This window comes from Podarcis erhardii (assembly GCF_964252035.2).
Source record: "Podarcis erhardii genome assembly, chromosome: 13".
Taxonomy (NCBI): Eukaryota; Metazoa; Chordata; class Lepidosauria; order Squamata; family Lacertidae; genus Podarcis; species Podarcis erhardii.
This window is the reverse complement of record NC_138502.1, coordinates 53438367-53457445: the sequence shown is the minus strand read 5'-3', so window position 1 is coordinate 53457445 and position 19079 is coordinate 53438367. Positions and strand designations below refer to the sequence as shown.

Genomic DNA, 19079 nt, shown 5'->3' with positions numbered 1-19079 from the left:
GCTCTACACCCACCACCAGACGTGGTAAAGGAGAGCAGAGCAAATGAAAGTGGGGTTTATGTTTTGAAGGGCAAAGAATGGCCATTACTAATAGAAAGACACTTGCTCCATGACACTTCATAAGTTGCATCCAGGAGCTAAGCTCACCCCCCAAAACCTCAACTGTCCACTGTTAGCAAAGCCCATCACCATCTGAACTGGCCTTATCAATGTGTGAAATCATTCAAGCTGACAAATATGTTCCTGGTACAATGTACATCTTTTTTTTATTCTAGGGTTGTTGTTTTTTATTTTAAAAAACCAAACCCACCTATGTACACTGTGTTGTGTGTGAGAGAATGTATGTATATATGTATGTATGTATGTATGGCTACATTCACAGTAGGGGATGCAATATGCACTTTTTTTTACTTGTTAGTAAAAGTGTACTGTATTATGTGCTTCTCATGAGGAAACAAATAATAAAAAATTCTTTACAAACTGCCTGTTTGCAGTCCTTGGAATGAAAATTCCCCTCTGCACTGTCTGCTTTGAAAGCATGTTTTGCGAAAATGAGCACTGCAGATTAGCAGCCCAGCCAAGAAGCCTACAACAAAAGGTTACCGTACCAGCCCACATGCAACCATACTGGCAGCATGAAAAGAAAACTATAGAAAAGAACTGGGCCAAAATTAACAAAATGAATTTCAGCAGGGTTCTACACTTAGGCAGGAAGAGCCAGCTGCATAAATATAAGATGCAGTACACCTGTCAGTAGCGCATGTGGAAAAAATCTAGGGGTCTTAGTAGGCTGCAAGCTTAACTTGAGTCTACAGTGTGGTACAGCAACCAAAAAAAAAGTTAGGTTATTCTAGGCTGCATCTGCAGAAGTCTAGTGTCCAGATCAAGGGAAGTCATAGTCCCACTCTGTTCTGCCTTGGTCAGACCAAACCTGGAAGACTGTGTCCAGTTCTGGGTGCCACAATTTAAGGAGGATATTGACAAGCTAGAACGTGTGCAGAGGAGGATGACCAAGTTGATAAAGTATCAAGTGTCATATCACCTATCAGTCTCTCTCCTCTTTTCCAAGCTGTACATATCCAGCTCTTTCAACCATTTCTCATAAGGCTTGGGGTCCAGCCTCTTGATCATCTTGGTTGCTTCCTCTTCAGTTAGTTAAAATCTAATTATAGTGGAGAATCATAAAGTTGGAAGGGACCCTGAGGATCATCCAGTCCAACCCCCCACAATGCAGGAATATGCAGCTGTCCAGACAGGGATTGAACTTGCAACCTTGGCGTTATCAGCACCATGCTCTAACCCAGTGTTTCCCAACCTTGTGCCTCCAGCTGTTTTTGAACTACAACTCCCATCATCCCTGACTAGCAAGACCAGTGGCAAGGGATGATGGGAATTGTAGTCCAAAAACAGCTGGAGGCACAAGGTTGGGAAACACTGCTCTAACCAACTGGGCTTCTACATTCATTTTTGCCTGATCTCAGAGAGAGGGCAGTTTTAATAGTGATTTCATGTGTCTGCCTCATTTGCACTGTTTGTGACCTGAGAGTGGCGGCCACATCAACAGCTGGTGCCCCAAAGGGGTCCAGTTCTGAGCAACCTCCTCCCGCTTTTGTTTGTTTGTTCCTCTCAGTCAGAGGAACGCCGCCATTGCCGATGGTGCTAACCCGGAAGTCTCTGCAACCTCCTCCCGCTTTTGAAGCCACTCCAGCCACAACAATGAAGCTAAAAGGGAATGCATTGCGCTTGCATAGAACCTGTTGTGTTACTTTCACATAACACCAGTGTACTTTAACATGTGTGGAACCCCATTTGAAAGTGTGTCTAGCCAGAATAAACAACTGGCATTCTTGACTCTTTAGCTGTAAACCATGGGATTAAAAAACCTACTTGTAACAATTTCGGGATGAGTCAGCTTTGTTTCCATCTCACAGGGATTCTGCCCTGTAAGAGCCCTACCAAATTTTGCCTTTAAAGGCGACCAGCCAGCCTTTGTCTCCAGGGCCTGGGTGAGGTTTTTTGGAACGCCTGAAATTGTCCTCATGCTGGAAGGAAAGAAACTCTCAGTGTTTATCTTAGCCAAGGATTGCCCTGTGCTTCACCAGTCTCTTACTGACCATTTAAAAGTCATCAGCTGAAATGAGGAATGCTTTTAATTACCGTTTGGAGTTGACATGTTTCTGGGCTTTGGCCAGCTGTGCAGGCTGCTCTTGCTGTTGTTCCACAGAGCAAGCAGCCCCCTTTGGTGTGTGTTGACCTTCGCCTAGCGGGGTGAAGACCTGGGGATGGAGAGAAGCAGAGCAGAAGGTCAGTGCCGGCTCTGCAAGCACAAGGTCCCAGGTTTGATCCCTGCTGACATCTGCTGAGAAGAGCCCGCTGGATGAGGCCAGTGGCCCACCTAGTCCAGCATCCTGTTCCCACCAGATCCCTATTGTGGAAAACCAGCAAGCAGCCCCCGAGCCCAAGAGCCCTCTTCCCTCCTGTTTTTCCAGCAACTCGCATTCAGAAGCATCAATGCCTCCCAACTGGAGGCAAAGCAGAGCCATCGTGGCAAGTAGCCATTGGTGGCCTCTATGAATACTCTAAAAGACATCCAAGTTGGTGGCCATCACTGCCTCCTGGGGGAGCCATGCCCCATAGCTTAACGGCATGAAGAAAACTTCATTTGTCTGTCCTGAATCTTCCAATTTTCAGCTTCATTTGATATACATGAGTTCTAGTGTTATTGGGGGGGGGGGGTATCTGTCCACCTTCTCCATGCCAGGCAAAAATCATGTTGCCTCCCACTCACCATTTCTCTAAACTAAAAAGTCCCAAACGAAAGAAAACCTTCATGAGTCTTTCATTTAAAAAAACAACAACAACCAAAACAGATTTCTAAATAAACCTTGATTCAAGGGTTCTTCTGTAATCCCCAGAAATAGCAGATGCAGAAGCTAGTTGAACTTTTGCATCACTGAAGGCATTTTTTTCTTTTGTTTTGTTTTGCACTGGGGAGCAAAAACACTGTTCTCACCAGCCATTGTTAGACAGCATCATAAAACCTATGATATTCCATTTATCCAACTGCTGGCAAGTTTTATTCTGTGTGTGTGCAACAGATTGAAAGTTTATATCCTGTTATGAAGGTTTCCATGGCAAAGCCAGGCAACAATCAGCAGCCAAATATGTTTTAGTTGGCTGGGCAGAGAGGGACTTTTTCCCTCTCCTCTTCTTGTTCTTGAACTGATCAAGGGAGAATTAGCCCACAAACTCTTGTTGGGGTCTTGCACTACCTGGGCTCCAGTTGATGCAGAAGTATTGCTGACACTTCTGGGGGTGTCCCCAGTGCCCCCCCAAGCAGCAGCAAGCGCAGCCACGCCATCCTGTTAACATCCCCCCTGCAGGGATGGCCAGCTGGTGCCTCCTGGAACCATTTAAAATTCACTTATTGATCTATAATATACATAGCAATGCAATTCAGCAATAATCATAGAGTGCTTTTTAACAATGAAATACAGTAATAAAATAATTTGAAAGCAATGAAACATGCAAGAAAAAAACCTGACACATTATCAGCATCCCTCAGTCCTTAAAGGGCTCTGGACAGGAAACAGGCAGAATGCCACAAGGCATTACCCGCCTCCCCTCAGAAAGCTGCCTTAGACATTTTGATTTATTGTCATGGTTTTATTTTCTTTCTTTTTTTAAAAGACTGTTGTGTCATTTATTATATACATTTCATGTGGGGCCACAAGTCCAGGAAGACTTCTTATTTCTGCTTCTACAACAGAGCCAAATAGGCTGCCTTATTCATTGTTCCATAGGCTGCAGCTTCACCCTCTTCAAACTTTCTTTTCTACATATTGCTGAAGTGCGAAACCCATTTGGCCGTGGAGGTTTGGTCCTCTACCATCAGTCATGTTTGCTTCAGTCCCCGTGCTACAAGGCCCCATAAATATTTGTCATTCTTCCTGATAATGGCTTGCCCAATATCTTTCCAAAATGTATTAGCATAACACGCCTTTTTCCTTCTCAAGACGTTCTTATGTGCACTTTGCTGGGCTAAGAAACTCCTAATTTGATCACCAGATTTGTCTGTCCTTAAAAGATCTAGCTGATTTTGCTTTCTGCACTCTGCGTCAAACCAAGACAGTATTGGAAATTTTGTATTTTACCAAATAGGGTCTGTGGTTCTCTAGCAGGGCCTGCTATAAACTAAGAGAGGCTCATACAACAAAAATATAATATTTAGAATATATTGGACCCCATTACATTTGTTTTAAAAAGGGCTATCTAAGGTATCTAACTGTTGGAGATGCAATAGGAATAATGCTTCTCTAAAACATATGTTTTTTCTTTGTCCTATATTGAAAGATTTTTGGCAGAAGGTAACTGAAACTATCAACAGAACTGTATGGAATAAGTTTACATTTACAGAGCAAAATATCCTTTTGAATTATATACCCAGTACATGGAACCTTGCAAAAGGACAATATGAATGGAGTCTCCGTGCCCCTAACTAAAGCAAAAAGACATATTGATGAATTTGAAAAATAAAAATGTGGCAGCTCCCTTCTACGATTGGATTGAAGATGTATACAAACTTGCAACATATGAACATACGGGCAATCTATCCAGAAGATATTTGTGTTTTGATGAGTTTTGCCCTCTTCCTGCCCCCTATTCCTTCATTTTCCTCCTCTCTAAGCTCTTTGATGGCTGAAGAACAGCCTTTAATTTCCTAGTTCTAATCTGCTGGAAGGAAGTGATAGCGCTGGGTACCTTCACCTTATCTGATGTTAGACATTGATTGAAGAAAGTGAGGCACTGGGAGAGGGGGCTCATGAATAATCTGTAGGCAGTCAGGCAAGCCACACAGGTTAGCTACCTGTCAGAGTCACCCGTGGTCCCAGCTCACAAGAGACCAAAGTCCACTCCAGCTTATGTACAAAAGCTTTTATTGAAGAACATTAGTAGCTTTACATCCGAGGTCCGTGACCCTACGTCTGTTACCCTTAGACCGCTGAAGTCCCCTCTGAGTCACTCCCGCCTCGACACCAGTTTAAGAGGCTTGTACTGGTCCACCTCTTTCTCTCTTTCCTTTTCCGCAGGGTCTTTCTGCCCCCCTGTGTTCTCTCCCTTCGGGACTCTCCAGAGGCTGAATCCTCTGCCGCCGCCTCCCCCCTCCTTCGGGCTTTGGGACCAGGCTCCTCCCCAGGACTCTCTTCATTTCCGCGCGCCTCCCATTTTGAACTTGGCGCGCTTACGTTGCTCCTGACCTTCCTTTCGACAGTTACACTGCCCTCAATACTACTTTCCTCCCCTTCCGGCAGGACGTTTTGCCCTGATCTCCTTCCCCTCTCTGCTTCCTGTTCTGCTCCTTCTGACACACTGGTCACTCCTCCCCCCTCACTCCGTTCCAGCGGAGCAGCCGGTCTCGCTCTCCAACTCCCACTGGGGGTTCCCCCTTCGTTTCCCTGCTCCTGACTGCTTCCCCCTCTAGCTCCCCTTGGCTTGACCAGAGGGGCTCCCTTTTGGGAGTCCTCCGATTCACTGGACGGACTCATGGACAATCTTGGGTCATTGTCATCCTCTTCCTTGTCAGTCTGGAATCCTTCCCCCTCACTCTGCGTCTCTCTCCCTGAACCCCTGACATCCATCCCCCCCTCGAAGCCCCCCTTCCCCCCTCCCGGCCCTCGGAGGCAGGTCGTGGGAGCCGCAGCTCCTCGGAGGTAGATGCAGGATACAGTTCGTTTGCTTCAATGTCCTCTGCTAGCAGCTCGGTGTATGTGTGTTCGAATGCGGGTTCTTCGCCAAAGGTGTTCTCGGCTCCCTCTTCCATTGCTACTTCGTCTGGTGCTGCCTGCCAAGGCCCCGTCAGCCATTTCTTGCCCCAGTCGTCCTCTGGTTGCTCGTCCCACCAGTAAGAGGGTTCTGTGTCTACCCCCGAACACGATCCCCTGGGCGGGCTTGATTCTGGCGTTCTCTCCTCGGCGGAAGAAAAGCCCCTGAAAGTACTGTCTGAAAGTGTGGGCGTAAAGAGCCAGTCATCAAAATACTCGGCTGGCATGGGTCTATGCGGGAAAAGTGCATGGAACTCGTCTTTCAGAAGAGGTTCGTCTAAAGCGTAGTCCGGCACCCAAATATTGGCACTGGCCGGGGTACCCTCTCTGGCTAGAAAGTATTCTACTCCCTCTACCCCCCATCTCGAGTCCAGGATCTCAGTGACCTCGTTGAGTGGTTCGGCCCTGGGCGCCCCCTCCCTCTCGGGTGACTGAGTGTGTGCGTGCGGTACTGTTTCAGACTCCTGAAACCTGTGCGGGGTCTTGTAGGGAGTGAGCACCGACCTATGAAAGACCGGGTGCACTCTGGAACCTTCGGGGAGGGCCAATCGAAAAGCTACAGGGTTAATCCTAGCCTCCACCTGGTATGGCCCTAGCTGCCTGTGTCCCAGCTTCTTCTTAGCCAACGACCTGGCTGGCATCGCTTGGGCCGCTAACCATACCCAGTCCCCCACCTGGATGTCCTCTCCCACTCTCCTATTCTTGTCCGCCTGCACCTTATATGCTTGTTTGGCTAGCTCCAAATGTCTCCGCAGCTCCTCGTGCACCTCTTGCAGCTCTGCTGCGAACTGGTCGGCTTCTTGCGTCACCCCCTCTCCCGGTGTTACGAACCCCGGGAAGGTTCTGGGATGACGACCATTGTTCGCGAAGAACGGCGTCACCCCCGTCGACGCGTGCTTCGTGTTGTTGTAGGCAAACTCCGCCATCGGCAGGTAGTCCACCCACGCCGCCGGGCGCTGATTGGCGTAACATCTCAGGTACTGCTGCATGATCGCGTTGACTCTCTCTGCTTGGCCGTTGGTCTGCGGATGCCTCGCCGACGTTAGGTTGATCTTGACATGCAGGATACCTAGAAGCTTCCTCCAAAAAGTAGAAACAAATTGGCGCCCCCTGTCGGACAGGATGGATTGTGGCAGCCCATGCACCTTGAACACGTGATCGATGAAGAGTTGGGCGGTCTGTTCCGCCGTCGCCACCTTCGCACAAGGAATGAAGTGCGCCATCTTGGTGAACAGGTCCACCACCACCAGCACCGCCGTCTTGCCTCTGGAGCTGGGCAGGTCAGTGACGAAGTCCAGCGCCACCCTCTCCCACGGTTGCTGTGGCGTCTCCAGCGGTTCCAGTAACCCCGCTGGCTTCTGGTGCACTGGCTTGGACCTCTGACAAGTGTCACACCTGGCGACGTAATCCGCTATCTCTCCCCGCATCTGGGGCCACCAAAAGTCCCTGGCCACCAGTTCTATTGTCTTCTCCTTGCCGAAGTGGCCCGCACTGGGGGCGTCGTGCAACTGCTGCAGAACCCTCGCGCGGAGCTCTTCGCCCGGTACGTAGAGGGCCCCTTTGTGAGTTAACAGCCCGTCGCGTAATTGGAACTCATCTTCTCTCTGCGAACCCCTGCGCAGCGCCTCCATCTTGGATTGTGCAAATCGATCTACTTGCAACGCACGTCGCACCGCGTCCAGGTCGACTGCGATGGTAGCGCACGTCCACGCCTGCGGTGCGAAAATGTGCTTGGCTGCCACTGGCGCTGCTTCCTCGAGATATTGCGGTTTCCTGGAGAGCGCGTCGGCTATAACGTTGGATTCTCCCGGGATGTATTCTATCCTGAAGTCGAAATCTGCGAAGAATTCAGCCCAGCGCATGTGTCTTTGGCTCTGGAGCTTCGCCGTGCGCCAATACTCTAAGTTCTTGTGATCTGTGCGGACCTGCACTGTGTGCTTGGCACCTATGAGGAAGTGTCGCCATGCTTTGAAGGCAGCGTGGATGGCCAACAGCTCTCTGTCCCATATGGTGTAGTTTTGCTCCGCCTTGCTGAGCTTTTGGGGAGTAAAAGGCACAGGGTCTCCAATTTCCTTGGGAATCTTCTTGCAGGAGCACGGCTCCCACCGCTCTGTCTGAGGCGTCGGTCTCTACTCGCATGGGTCTGCCCGGATTCACGTGCATCAGCTGCTCCTCGGAAGCGAAGAGGCTCTTAAGCTTCCTAAAAGAGCGCTCCGCCTGTTCCGTCCAAGCGAACTTCTTCTTTTTGGAACTGAGGGTGTCCGTGATTGCTGCTGTCTCCTTTGCAAAACCCCTGATGAATTTGCGGTAGAAATTGGCGAACCCGACAAATCTCTGGACCTCCTTCCGATTGCGTGGGCTCTTCCAGTCTAACACGGCGCGGACCTTGACGCTGTCCATGGCCAGCCCCTTGTCAGACAGCTTGTAGCCGAGGAAATCCACCTCCGTCACATCAAACTGGCATTTCTCCAACTTGGCGTAGAGCCTGTGTTCTCGCAGTCTCTGCAGGACCTCCTTCACGTCTCTTTCATGAGCCTCCTGCGATTCCGAAAAGATCAGGATGTCGTCGAGGAAACACACACACTTCTTGTAGAGGAGCCCCGCCAGCACGTGATGCATAAAGGCTTGGAAGACGTGAGATCCATTTTGGAGACCAAACGGCATAACTCTGTATTCATACGTGCCCAGAGGCGTGAACATGGCCGTCTTCCACTCATCGCCCTCCCTGATACGGATGAGATTATACGCTCCACGCAGATCCAACTTGGTGAAGATCTTCCCCTTCCGCATGGTCGCTAGGAGGTCATCAATCTTGGGCATGGGGAAGGCCTTGGGCTTGGTCATGGAATTTATGGCCCTGAAATCCACAATGAGTCTTTTCTGGGGCGTGTCTTTCTTCTTTACAAAAAACACAGGACTGCCCCCCACTGCTTTGGACTCCCGGATGAATCCACGCTTCAAATTATGCTCTATGAACTCCCTGAGTTCTTGCATCTCTTCCTCAGACATGGAATACAGCTTCGCAGTCGGCAGCTGCGCCCCCGGCAACAGGTCGATCGCGCAATCGTAAGGTCTGTGGGGCGGCAGCCGGTCAGCTTCCTTCTCGCAGAAAACCTCCAGGAAACTCTCGTACTTGCGAGGAACTGCCTGCGCCATGCCAAGTTGCAGCTGCTGCTCCGCCCCTTCCTCCTGGCTGGACTGGATACAATGTTGAGCACAGTACGATGAGCAAAAGGTGATCTGCCGTTGGTACCACGCTATCGCAGGACTGTGTCTCTCCAGCCAACTCATGCCTAGTACTATAGGCGTGTCCGACAGGCGGGTGACATTGAAGCTGATGACTTCTCTATGATGTCCAATCCGCATCTCCATGGGAGGCGTCTGTTGCACAACTTGTCCTCCCAGCAATTTCCTGCCATCAACTGTGACTATGTTTAGAGGCGTTGTCGCGGGCAGAAGCGCTATGCGATGCTGCTTGACGAAATGCACCCCCACAAAATCCGCGTTGCTCCCAGAATCGATCGTGATGGGGACTTCCAGGGTGGTTCCGTTCGGCAACTGGAGTGTTGCAGTGAGCTGCACCGTTGGCTTGGGTGGTAAAGGGTCTGTACGTTGCAAAGGCACTGGGGACTGCTCTACAGATTCGCCTGGCTGAGCCCCAGCAGCTCTGCTTCCAGCCAGGCACTGTCGTTTCCCTGAGGCTGCTCCTCTTGCATCACTTCTGCTGCCACTGTTGCTAAGGCTGCAGTGTGCTTCTGGGGCCTCTGGGGGCACTCTTTCGCCATGTGTAGTGCACTGTCACAGATGTAACATTTCCTGTTCCCTCTAGGAGGCTTCGCCTTTACTGCACCGGATGCTGGAACTCTGGCTGTTGCTTGAGCCTTAGCACCACCAATTTCCATCGGTTCCTCCCCCTGCCGCGCCAGAGGTGAGGGATGTGCCTGGCTGAAGTCTCTGGGGAGAAAAGGAGGCGTCCTTGCCGGTGCACGCGCCTGGCGTCCCTCCTCATTGTGCCAAGGACGTTCTTCGTGCCGTACCCCTATTGCAAGAGCCCTCTGCACGACGTCCTCCAGGGTCTGAGGTCTGTCTCCCCTGGCAAGTTCATCTTTTATGGGGCCGCTGAGACCCTCCCAGAACAAATCTCTCACTGGTTTGCAGTCCTTCTCCCAGCCTAATACAGTCAGTAAGGCGAAAAATCGCGAATGATACTGACGCACAGTGGCTCTCCCTTGCCGCAACCCGTGCATTTCCTTGCGTGCAAGATCAAGATCCACGGTAGACTGGAAACAAGCGTCCATCGCTTTAATAAATTCATCAGAATCGCGGCGGGCAGGGCCGTCTTCGCGCCACAAATTGCGCAACCAAGCTCTTGCCTCCCCATGCAAATGAGACACAATAAACCCCACTTTCTCCTCTTCATCTTTAAAGTCATTACGAAGCAAATGCAGTGCATACAAGACGTCTGCTCTGAAACTTGGGTAGTGCTTTAGGTTCCCATCGAAGTGGGTGACTAGACTGCCCCCCTGCCTTCCAAGTCCAATCCCCTCTGATCTGGACCCTGGGAACCCTTCCTTGCTTGCACGCTCCCACCTTATTTGCAGGTCCTGGCAGCGCTTCTCCGCTTCATCACTCTTCTTCTGAGATGCAATGACTGCAGCGGTGAGTTCTGTAACTGCGCTTCGCAGTGTTATCAGCTGTTCCTCCGCACTCATGGCTGCCACCGTTCGTGAGCTTTGCAAAAAAAAATTTTGCGTTCTTAGAGAGGGGACTTGCTGTCAGAGTCACCCGTGGTCCCAGCTCACAAGAGACCAAAGTCCACTCCAGCTTATGTACAAAAGCTTTTATTGAAGAACATTAGTAGCTTTACATCCGAGGTCCGTGACCCTACGTCTGTTACCCTTAGACCGCTGAAGTCCCCTCTGAGTCACTCCCGCCTCGACACCAGTTTAAGAGGCTTGTACTGGTCCACCTCTTTCTCTCTTTCCTTTTCCGCAGGGTCTTTCTGCCCCCCTGTGTTCTCTCCCTTCGGGACTCTCCAGAGGCTGAATCCTCTGCCGCCTCCTCCCCCCTCCTTCGGGCTTTGGGACCAGGCTCCTCCCCAGGACTCTCTTCATTTCCGCGCGCCTCCCATTTTGAACTTGGCGCGCTTACGTTGCTCCTGACCTTCCTTTCGACAGTTACACTGCCCTCAATACTACTTTCCTCCCCTTCCGGCAGGACGTTTTGCCCTGATCTCCTTCCCCTCTCTGCTTCCTGTTCTGCTCCTTCTGACACACTGGTCACTCCTCCCCCCTCACTCCGTTCCAGCGGAGCAGCCGGTCTCGCTCTCCAACTCCCACTGGGGGTTCCCCCTTCGTTTCCCTGCTCCTGACTGCTTCCCCCTCTAGCTCCCCTTGGCTTGACCAGAGGGGCTCCCTTTTGGGAGTCCTCCGATTCACTGGATGGACTCATGGACAATCTTGGGTCATTGTCATCCTCTTCCTTGTCAGTCTGGAATCCTTCCCCCTCACTCTGCGTCTCTCTCCCTGAACCCCTGACACTATCTATAAATCAGATGATGTTGGGCATAGTTTTGGGAGAAGCGCCGGCTTCCTCGGCCAGTAAAGATGAGCGCCGCAACCCCAGAGTCGGTCACGACTGGACCTAATGGTCAGGGGTCCCTTTACCTTTACATGCACAAACTGATGGCCAGAGGGTCATGCAAAAACTGAAGACTGCCTGGGGGTGTCACTTTGCCACTTCATGAGGGCTTCCCAGTGGCAGATAGAAGTGCTTGCTTGGTAATGGATATAATGCTTGCTGTTTAGAATAAAATCTTAAAAATCTTCTCACTCACTCGTGTTTGTATTGCCTCTGAATCTCATTTTAAAAGAACCAGCTTCCATTTGGCAAGACAACAACTTTCATATAAACACCGGTATTTTCGGTACACAGATTCTGAGAGAGCAGAAAAGACTTTTTATGTATGCTGGGCCAGAATACTACTGGCCCAGACATGGAAAAAAGGTAAAGTTCCAACCAGAGGAATGGTTGATGAAGGTGATGGACTATGCTGAAACGGTGAAATTGACCGGGAAAATCAGAGACCAGGATGAGAAGAAGTTTAGGAAGGAATGGGAAAAAATTATAGTCTATTTAAGAGAACATTATAAACAAAAACTTTGGCAGGATTAGAGTAATACTTGTAAAAGACAAAATATAATGGAAAAAGTTACGGTAATAATAGATACTGTATTGGCCTGAATATAAGCCTCACTTTCCCCAAAAATTCCAACTGTGAAAAGTTAAAGTGCGTCTTAAATTCGCAACCTTACAAAAATTGGCTTTTACAATAGCGCTGCTAAAACAGACCTATGGTAAAACAGAACGGGTTTGAGTGCCTGCAGAATTTTAAGGGTATTTTAAGGGCTTGTATTTGGGTATTGTCTTTTCTTCTCCCCTCCCCCCCCCCGAATTTTAAAGGTGCGGCTTATATTTGAGTGTGGCTTATATTCGGGCCAATACGGTATAACAAATGGAGGGGGGGGGATAAGCTGAGAGAAAAGGGATTGACAATGAAACCAGATAAGTGGGGGGGGGGGGAGTCAAGGGATTCTGAGAATCCTAAATGTGAAGGTGAATGATACGTTTAAATTGAAATTTGTCATGTAAAACAATAAAAATATTTTATATAAAAAAGATGCTGAGGACCTTGACCAAGGAACTGGTTGAGCTGGGTTAGCAAGAGTCCTTGCTTATTGATTCTAGTCTCATATTCACAGGACCATAGGTTTGGAAGAGAACCAGGGGTGTCATCCAGACTGACTCCACCGCCAACGCCATAGCAATACTCTGGTTTAGGGTTTGGAGTCATCTCCAAACTGCTTTAGCTAAGCAAGTGAAGGCTTTAGGAAGGTGCGAAAGAAAAGACTCGCCCCTCCTTAGACCCCCCAAAGCACCTCCAAATATTGCTGTGAGGCATTTTTCATTCCAAGCTGACTAAAGTGCTGAGCAGGAGCTGGGGAGGCACTGAGGCGTATTGCTACAAGACCCTGCTTGTCATCGCCATCACATCCCATGAAGAGGGAAAGGGGGGGGTCTTCTGCTTGCTGGGCCCAGCCCAGATGCAGAGCTGGGGGCCAGAGAACCAGCCTGGCTTCCACAAACAGCAGCAGCCAGACCCCCTGCCAAGACTCTGGTGTTTTTGCTCTGTCCCTGCAAGGGAGTCTTGGAAGCCTCATACCTAGCAAGCCATAAAAGGCAAGGAGTGGAGGGAGATCTGGGTGTGTGTGTGTGTGTGTGTGTGTGTGTCTGGACAGCAGCCATTGCACACAGCCCTGCCCCCTCGTGGGCTGAAGGTGTAGAGCACCAAACCAGCTGATCTTTGGAGCTTTAACAACAACAACAACAACAACAACAACAACAACAACAACAACAACACTCTCCTTTGGGAGAGATTTAAAGGACTTTATTATCAGCAGAGCCTTGCTCCAAAGGGATGACGTTGCAGGAAAGGCTTTGCAAATGCTCATCATTTTTCCTCGTAAGTGTGGCATCCATGAGGAATCTTATTTCCAAGGCTGCTGCCAGGCTCGTTGTTTATCTCCTGTACACTTTTGATGACACAGCCATTTGCTTAGCAGTAACACATCTCTGCAACACAGTTCCAGGCTCAATCTCCCTCCTTGCCTGAAAAATGCCTTCTCCCCCCTCTTTCTGATCCCTGGGAGCCAGAACAAGGTCCACTCTTACACTGCCTGCGTGACACACCATCTAAGGAAGGAGTGTCTGCGTAAAAGGGGATTGGGACAAGGGAGGTCGTCTTTAAAAATCAAACAAACCAGAAATACCTAGCCGGAAGGGCACCCATGTGTGGGCTCCTCTGCTTTTCAGTCTTTCCAACAAGCCACGGGCAGAGGGCCAGTTTCAGATGTGTAGAGATCTAACCATCTTGACCATAAATGACTGCAAAGGGAGGGCTGTGAATCGTCATCGTGAGGTTGGTCCCAAAAGACAAATCACTGGGAATTGCTGGATAAGCTTCTTGCAACCTGCTCTTGGGAAGGAGAAAGGCATTTGCTATAATGTAATGCAGCCTTGTGACAAAGAAGTTTGCAGCTGGGAATCCACTGGACTTTTGGATGTGTCTTTTGCTCAGGTGGGGGAAAAATCCATTTTCTTTTAGTATATTTGTGTGTCCTGTTCTGGTAGAGAAACGCATGCTGTGACTCTCCAAGGGGTGACCCACCCTGGATGTTGTTAATGTTGTTAATTGAGCTTCTGATGAACCACAGAGAGAGGTTTCCAAGCTACTGGTGGGCTCGTGGGTGCATCGTCTGTCCCCCTCCCCCCCCCCACCAAAAATACAAGGGAAGCTGATGTGGAGGATTCTGAACTGAATGACATTTGGGGACCCAATTTTGTTGGGGTCTTGACTGCACAGGCATTGCCCCAGGCAGTCCAGGTGGTGTGCTGCTTGCCATGGAAGCCCCTGCGTGGCAGCACTCGGGGTATTCACTCGACAGCAAGAGCATCACAAAAAGGAAAGAGGCTCCCCACACCAGGAAAACGTCAAAGGTGAAATGTGATGGCTTTGTTTTGGCAACGGATGAGCAAATGGTGTGTGAGGGGACCAGGCCCAGGGATGGAGTCTGTGGAGTTCATGTCTCCACAGGACACCTGCAGATGAAGAGAGCCACAGGTGAGGCAGCTTCCACGGGGCAGCTGGCAGGGGAGCCCCTCCTCTCTGCGCCACACATGGCCATGCAGGCGCATGGGAAGGGCCTGGAAAGTCCAGCCTCTATGCAGGTGCTCCAAAGGCAGCGCTCAGAAGACGCAGAAGGCAGGAAGACCACGGCTCTCTGGTATAGGCTAGAGGAAAGCAAGCACAGCATCATGACCCAAGAGGGCGAAACCCACCCATTTGACTTTCCAGAATCTGAAAGGAAAAGGGAAATGATAGTGTGCAGTTGGCCACTGGTTCAAATAAATAACTTTGGCAGTCAAGAAAGTTTAGGAAGGGAGGCTGTGAGGGCAGATATGACTAGCACTTTCCAGGGGGTATTGAGGAGGCAGTTAACACGCTCAGATTCAGAGAGCAGCGCTGAGAACAGGCAAGTGAATAAGCTGATGCTGAACTCCCCTGGCGAGGAAACCAAGGCTGGCTTCCTGAGTTCCCTGGATTCTCCAGAGGAGCCAAGAAATGGAGAGATGGAAGGCCCTCCGCTACAAAACCACGGGGAAACCGGAGGCCCACTGATTGCTCTTCCCAATGGGCAAAGTGGAGACCACATGCAGATGGCGAGCTGTGCCGCTTGGCCTGAGAGAGCAGCAATCGGCTGCAGTCATGTTACCCTGACTGGTGTAGAAGAGGCGGCAAGGGAGGTTCGTGGGAGCGATAAGGGAGCCAAGGGCCTTCAGATAAAGTTGCTGGCAGCTTCAAACCTTGCTCTGGTTTGGGGGGAGGCTGAAAGACATCCCAGGGAGAGAAGCCAACCCCGCAAGAGTGGGGAAGACCTTGGGGCCTGCAGTGAACTGGGCTTTGAGTCAAACAGCCAAGCAGGTGGCTTGCCAAGCCCTGGGGAAGGGGCAGAAGCAGCAGAGAACCTCAAGCCCACGGCAGCCACGGCAGCCATGGTGGTGACCCTGCAAAACCCCTCTAACAGGACCAGCGAAAGTGGCAGAAGCAAAACCACTGGAGGAAAGCCCCCAGAAAATGGGGAATGTTGTCAGCTGCAGGAACAAAGGAAAACTAAACAAGAGGATGAAAAAGCCCTCAGAGTGGCAGACATGAAGAAGACGTTTGAGAAGCGGAAGCCGGCAGGGGAGAAGGCTGCCCCACCTGCTCAGAAAGGTGAGACAGGGGTACTGTGACTGGGGCAGGATTGCCTATCTTTGCAGTGGCTAAGGAGGAGCATTTTAAAAAACTCTTGACCGCCATCTTGGTCCCAGAGCACAAGAACACGGAACAGGTAAGAGAGCATCTTGTATTCAGATCGGCAGGTGTTCAAAATCGCTGAAGTGGCACAGAGTTCTGCTTCAGAATGGATGTCCAGCAGCAGGAAGGAATAAATTAGTGTGTTGGGTCGGGAGAAAGAGAGATTGTTTGTGTGCTTTGCCTGTGAAGTTGACCAGGAAAGAAAGCTGGGATCACTGATGTGAGTTAAATATCAAGGAAGGGAGAAAATAAATCAGATAAACCAGCAATACCATAGTACTGCTTAAACCTGCAAAGGACTGGGAATTTCAGAGGGCTGTGAAATTTTAGCACCTGGACTTGATGGCCTTTTGCCCTCCCCCATATTAGATCGGAGTATGTATTTCTTGGCTAGCTGCAAAGGGGGAGGGGTTCTTGCTCACTCTACTGAACTGAGCCCAAGACTTTAGTCCTAAAACTCTGGCCTGATGACACCCGCCCTGCAGGCGGACAAAACATCTGGCCCACTTTTCTGCTATGTCTGGTGGACTCAGCAAATGAGGCATTTTTATTTGTTTCAGCTGAGTAGCAAAGCTGCATGCCGTCCTTTGAGTCCCATGGCGTGACTCTCAGTGCAGCTTCCACATAAGCCTGTTATGGGATGGACACTCCTCCTCAGGCCAGCACATTTTTGCAGCATCCATGTAATTTAGCTCAGTGGCAGAGCATCTGCTTTCCTGCAGAAGGTCCCTGGCTCCCCCCCCCCCCCAAGGGCATCTCCAGGGAGGGTGGAAGAGATCCCTGTTCCTCAAGAGCCCCTGCGAGTCAGCGCAGACAGTTCTGAGCTCAGTGGACCAGTGGCCGGACTCAGCAGAAGGCAGCTTTCTGTATTTCTATAAAATGCCAGCCCATGTCCCTGCCTTCTGCATTTACCCTTTCCACAGAAAATCTGTTAAAAAATCCATTGCTGACAGCCTCTTTGCAATACTAAGCCCCTGTGAAGTGATGGACTGTCTGCTTTAAACTAGAATTTCCCCCAATGTGGTATTTATTTAGCATCACACAGTTTGTAGCTGGGATGCTACAGATGTTCTATTATTCTGAGCATTTGATACTTGGGTTATTCTTTGGTTGGAAAAGATGCCGCCTTATTCCAAAAATGGTATAGCATTCTCATATGCAGAACTGGGTGCCCCCCCCCCTTTCAGTTGCCTTGGTGATGAGAGAAGACAGCACATAGTGGTCTTGGGCAAAACCAGCAAAGGAATTTGCTGTCGCACAGAGACATACCTAGGCTCCCTTGTGCCCCTGGAAAGGAGCTGTCTCAGAGCCCCTCCCTCTCTGCTGAGGCACCCAGAGCAGCAGGGCAGCCCCCCAGGGAGTGCGCAGGTGGGTGGGCAGGCCCTAGGCACTCCAAACTAGAGAGGGATGCACGGTTTTTGTGCCCTCCTGGCAGGGGGCAACATAGCCAACCCCCTAGGTATGCCCCTGCTGCCAGGAGAAACTGGTCTGACCCTGCAGGGCTCAGGTCAGAGGAATGGCCTTAAGCAAACTTTCTCCCAGTGCCAGGATGCACCTGCACCAGTGTAATTGCTGATAACTAACGTCCGGTGCCCACACCTTAAATCAGCCTTCCCCAATTTTGTGCCCTCTAGAGGCTGTGGACTCCAGCTCTATCAGGCCTGCCCACTGGCCACACTGGCTGGGGCAGACAGGAGCTGGGAATTCTAGGGCTCTTCTTAGGGTCTAATGACCCACAGCCCCTGTCTACATGGACCAGCAGCTCCTCTGCAGTTTGAGACAGGAGTCTTTCCCTGGGTGTAGCCAGGATTTTTTGTTAGTGGGGGCAGGCCTTTTGTTGGGGGGAGGAGAACCTCAGTTGGCTGCTGGCTCTCCTCCGTGTTGGTGGTGGGGTGAGCTGGGGTGCCTGGGAAGGGGCAGAGTCAATGGATGTTGCATCCCTGAGAAATCCTCTTTCATCCTTTGTAATCCTCTGTTGCTGCCCTCTTGCAATGACAGGCATTTCTTTGGTACATAAATGACTAATATTCATGCATCACATGTGATTTTCCTGCACCACCACCTCTTTTTAAAAGCTAGATCTCAGCCCTGATAGTACTCCAGTTCTATAGCTCCCCTTCCTGGTCAAAAGCTGAATGCAACAGCAAGTCACACTACTGTAAATATGATTCTTGCTATCGATTTCCCTAACCCAATCTCCCTAGACATAGGAGAGGAAAGTACTGAAGGCCAGAGTCAGTGTCCACCTGAAACAGACAACGGCTCCAGCAAATATAAGCCAATTTTTTTTTGGGGGGGGGGCATTTTGCTTATTTTAAATCTACGGTAATTTTGCTTTGCAATCAGATCAGCTGCGGTATACAGGGTGCCTATGAACTGCTGATCTTATTGAACCCGCTGAATGTGGCCCTCTTCTCGCGGCTTAGGAGCGAGGAAGTCCAAGGCAAGCCCAGGGACGGAGCAGCTCCGCTGGGCGGGGGGCTCTCGGGCCAAAGGCAGCTTAGGAAGACTTCGGGGATTCGGGAACGAGGCCATTCCCCTTTACCAATTTTTATAAAAAAACAATAATCCAAGAGTCTGTACTGTATTAATTTCACCCCTCTTTTCTTTCACGCCAACCCATCTTTCCAAAAGCGCTGCTCTTTGCTGAATTAACTACACAGACTGTGCAGGACCAGAGCCCTGAAGGGCTTTACCAAAAACACAACCCCACAATCCTGGAAATAGATTAAAACGTATCTACGGCTTAGAAATATTCATTTCTGAGCCATATTCCTAGCCCAGCCCTTCTTCGCTCGAAGGTCTCAGGGAAGAACGAGATACAGGCCACGTCCCTGGAACACACACGAGGTCTGACTCGGACACGTGAGAATGAGGAGTTGCGTGTGCGAGCGCGGGAGAGCGAGCGGGGAGGCGGGGCCGCGGACAAGGGAGGCGCGTGCCCGCGCCCGGCGCGCGCTCCCCCCCCCCCCCCGCCGCCGCCGCCGCGCCCCTCCTCGCTTCCTCTCGCGCCGCGCCAGCCCCGCCCTTCCCCTTTCCAGCGAGAGACGCTGGTTGGACGCCTTCCGTCCCGCGCTGGGCGGCGATTGGCTGCCCCGCCTCTCCCCTCCGCGAGGGCGGGACATGAGGTTGGCTGAGGCGACGCGAGAGGGCGGGGCGGCGCAGGGCGCGGCGCGGCGGGGCGTGGTCGGGGCGGGGCGTGGGGCGTCCCGCCCCCTGGCGGCCGGTCTCGGCGCGTGTCCGTCAGTCAGTCGGAGTCGGGCGAGGAGGAAGGAGGCGCGCGGGCGAGGTAAGGGGAGGCGGACGCGTGTCCATGTGCATGCGCGCTCGCGTGTCCCTCT

General features: G+C 50.9%; 1 protein-coding gene across 1 annotated transcript in view; it reads left to right on the top strand.

Annotated features, from left to right (window-relative positions):
* The first annotated feature begins 13936 nt into the window (after positions 1-13936).
* Positions 13937-19079, top strand: part of CORO1C (coronin 1C) — a 65059-nt gene continuing 59916 nt past the window's right edge. Inside the window, exon 1 of the mRNA XM_081835082.1 lies at positions 13937-13959. The gene's annotated coding sequence lies outside the window, so the exon portion shown is untranslated. The remainder of the gene's footprint in view (positions 13960-19079) is intronic.